General features: G+C 45.6%; 1 protein-coding gene across 3 annotated transcripts in view; it reads left to right on the top strand.

The window, feature by feature from the left end:
• Window positions 1-721: 721 nt before the first annotated feature.
• RNF38 (ring finger protein 38) overlaps window positions 722-3,796 on the top strand; it is a 67,755-nt gene continuing 64,680 nt past the window's right edge. For 2 of the 3 annotated variants that reach the window (XM_023510532.1, XM_003785138.1), the window contains exon 1: window positions 722-832. The gene's annotated coding sequence lies outside the window, so the exon portion shown is untranslated. Of the gene's footprint in view, window positions 833-989; window positions 1,339-3,796 lie in introns of those variants that run through there. The other variant, XM_003785139.1, reaches the window with a different exon arrangement.

Raw genomic sequence — 3,796 nt, 5'->3', positions numbered from 1 at the left:
AACAGTTTAGTCTGATTCCATTTTCTACTGGATGCACCTGAAACACTTAAACCAAACAGGTTTAAGTAATGCCAAGAGGACTAGAACCTGGTTTTCTACTGACTGGTCCTCACTTTTGCTATACACCTTATAATATATCAGCATCTTTTGGGGATCATCTAATTTCTGTCAGCTTTAAAAAGTCCTCTCTTTCCATAATGTTGCCATGGGTGCCCTCTCTCCTTAACTCTTTTTCCTTAGATTTATTGTGCTTTTATCAATCGTCTTTCTTCCTTGCTTGGATCTTAAATATGATGATGAGGACAGGAGCCAAGTCGTCCTTAGTCATCGTCTTATTTCTCATTCCCAGCAAAGTCTGAACAACTATCAGGCTTAATGAAGGCTTAAAGTCGGACAAATTGGGTTCGAACCTGCTTGCTCCATTGTGAGATGCTTCAGGCTACAGCAATAAAAATCCCTACTTCGGACGCAAGAATACCTATTATACCGTAAGAATTAAATGAAGTTAGGTACTATTTGATTGCCAAGTTTTGGAGGTAGGCGGCACAGACCAGTAGCAACAATGTAGGGAGAGATTTGCACGAATTAGGAAACTGGGCCTTACAGCCGGTAGGCTAAGCTACAGCTTCGGTGGGCGCTGGGGGCGGGGCTGCGCAGTAGTGCTGCGCGAGGGCTCTGTTGCCGGAACTAGTCCGAGTCGCGCGCCAGGACGCGCGCAGCCCTGCCCCCTCCTCCGGCGGGGTGGAAACAAAGGGGGCTCAACACTTGGAGCCGAACCTAGGGGGAAAGGGGAGGAGCACTCTGGATGTCTCGCGCGCTCAGGACTCGCTAGGTTAGTGCTGGTGAGGTTGGGCGGGCGACCCAGCGTTGACAAGAGGGAGGGCTACGTGCTCGTGCATCTTGCGGCCTAGCAGCTAGGGGCGTAGCCTGCGCGCACAGCGGAGGGCAGTGCGCCGGCGCGTGGTGAGACCCGGTCCGCGAGCGCCCAGGAGGAGTGCGGCGGGGCGGGGCCCCTCGTGCGGCTGTGCGGGACCGCGCCGAGGCCAGGACAGTTGGGGCGCGGGGGCGGAGAAGATGGACCTTCCTACACGTTAGCCGACTTTTTGTCAGCTCTAGGCGTGCAGCCGTCGTTTCCTGGCGAGGCCCATGTGATGGTGCCAGGGGGAAGGAAGCGCCTTGACAGCGCTGCAGTCGGAGCCCGGGTTCCAGGGGTGAGGAGGCCCGGGGACAGCGGGTCTGGCGAGCTGGCCGCTGGCTGGGCGAGCAGTCACAATAGGAGGCGGCGGCCCAGCGAGGAGCCGCGGGAGCAGCCCCGCAGGGCGGAGCCTCCCCTCTCAGGTACTGGCTGCTGGGGCCGTTGGCTCCTGGATGAGGGCGGGACGGGCTAAGGGCCGTTGGGAGTCCGCGGGGCCGAGCCTGGCGACCAGGCGGAGGTTTGGCCCGGTTGCTTGGCGCTCTTTGTTCCGGTGGTAGCGAGGAGGTGCAGCCGCAGTCAGCGGGAGTCGCCGGCCGCTGCTTGGCAGATGGCCTCGCGCTCTGGCTCCTTCCCTTTTTGCCTAGGCGCAGGTGAAATGATGTCACTCAAGAGAACGCAGAACCCAGTCGGAAGGGTCCTCTCTCACTTCCTTCTCCCTCCGCGGGTTTGTGGACAGGCTATGTTTTGTTCTCAAGGGATGGAAATCTTCCTTTTCAGGGCTGAAGAATGAGAGAGGTTGGTTTTTGAAACGGGAATTTTCAGGTTATTGAGAGCCAAAGAGAAAGTTTTCGTGTGTACAGTTTGTTAGAAACATTACTTTGTTTTGTGTTGCAAGAATGATATATGCTCTTATTCAGTGGAAGTTAAGTATGTTAATTCTACTACCATAAATAGAAGTAAATACTTGTATGAAATTCTCACTAGCATATGAATTGCCGTTCTTGAGAGGTGGACTCGAGGTATGAAAATTTAAATGTGTTCAATGATAATACACAATCGTTTGTTACTTTAGACTTGCAACCCTGCTGGATCCTATTTGGCCTTTAAGTACTATCGTAGTGATGATATTTATCATAAATCTTTTCAATATCAAACAACCCTTCTATTGACACAGGCTTTATAGATACGGAGTGAAATTGTTCTGTCTTTGGGGACCAACGTCTAAAGGAAGAAATAGAACTTCTGTAGAAAGAAGTAATAGTACTCAAACCAAATACGTACTAGATGTCAGATCAGGTGCGAGAAGTCAGGACACTCTTGGAATAAAAAGATGAAATTTCAAACTGGAGTTTTACTGGGATTGTATTACTTCAGATACCCTTTTCTTCATTTTCTACTGGTTTATAAACATGCCGATATATTTCACCTTTTGATGAAAACTTAATCTTACATCTGTTCAATTTTAAGTTGCTTTCCATAATTTTATTTTTTTAATTTCAGATTAATATAAGGACACATACGATTAGGTTACATTATTTGGGTTTGTTAAGTAACATCCAAGTTGTTATGATTTTCTGTAAGACTTATTTCTGAGAGAATTGAAAGGCACTTAGAGGCTGTATTTGACTAAGTTTTGCCACAGACTGGCAGACTGACCAAGTGGACCTCAGACCCTTATCTGTAAAATATGAAAGAGTTGGATTTAAATGATCTCTGTCATCCTTCCACCTCTGTTGTCTTCCCATTCTAGCAAGTAGTTTGTGACTCTATACTGCTTACAATTTATAATGTCCATCCTGTTTTTAGAGCTAAACTAAATTGACAAGTATTACTCTGGAAAAGTCTTGAGAATTTTTTCTAATAAATCTCATTTTTGATGAAGAGTAAGCAGGATGGTATAGTCAGACATAGCTGAATATGTATTAGCATCATATTGTAGATCTGTTGTCTCTCTGTCAACAGCCAGTGGGGCTTTTAACAAATGTTACATCCTAAGACTGTTTCTATTGGTAGGCAGTTTTTACTTTTTCTGAGTCTGAGTGGGAAGTATGGGTGAGAAATTAGCAAGTTTCTGAAATAATTAGGTTGTTAATCAATATGGAAAGATTACTTAACAGGATTACCTATGTTTTCTACTTTATTCCATTTATTTGTCTATGCTTGTACTGACCTTTATTTGGTTCAAACCATCACCACTTTGTAATTTCTCTTGCTAGAAAAGTAGTTATTGATTAGTCTTGGTTGTTGCATAGTGTCTGGGTCTGCTTACTAGTTTACTGCTTGTTTTCTGTTAAACATGTATATCAGGTAACAGTTACCATTTCTCTACTACTCTGGTTAACTCGTGGCTTGCTTGCTTTTTCTCTAGGGAGAGTTTGAATGTGGACCCTGTAGTTCTTGTCTAGTTCATTCATCACCAAATGTTGAATAACTAATATGACATGTTTATCTAGAGGAGAGGAGCAAATGCTTGAATTAACTCCACAATTTAAAGAGAGAGAAATTTGGAGTAAACAGATGAAGAAGATGAAGAATGGTCATGTACACAGTCTCATTTACTCTCCAATTCTTATATCTTTTCCTTTTTATTTTTTTCTTTATAAGTTTTTTAAATTTATTTTTCCAGAGATGGGGACTTGCTAGGTAGCTCAAGTTGGTTTAGAACTTCTGGAGCTGAGCCCTATTTCTTCAGCCTCCTACTAAGCCTGGCTTTCTTAGATTTTCCCCTTTTTAACAGCCTCAAGCCATTGCCTTGGGTAGAGTGCTGTGACATCACAGCTCACAGCTACCTCCAACTCCGGGGCTAAAGTGATTCTCCTCCCTCTGCCTCCCAAGTAGCTGGGACCACAGGCGCCTGCCACAACGCCTGGCTATTTTTTG

This window comes from Otolemur garnettii, unplaced genomic scaffold (assembly GCF_000181295.1).
Source record: "Otolemur garnettii isolate 467f Iridium unplaced genomic scaffold, OtoGar3 scaffold00014, whole genome shotgun sequence".
Taxonomy (NCBI): domain Eukaryota; kingdom Metazoa; phylum Chordata; class Mammalia; order Primates; family Galagidae; genus Otolemur; species Otolemur garnettii.
Note: the sequence above shows the minus strand (reverse complement) of the source record. Positions and strands in the feature narration are given on the sequence as shown.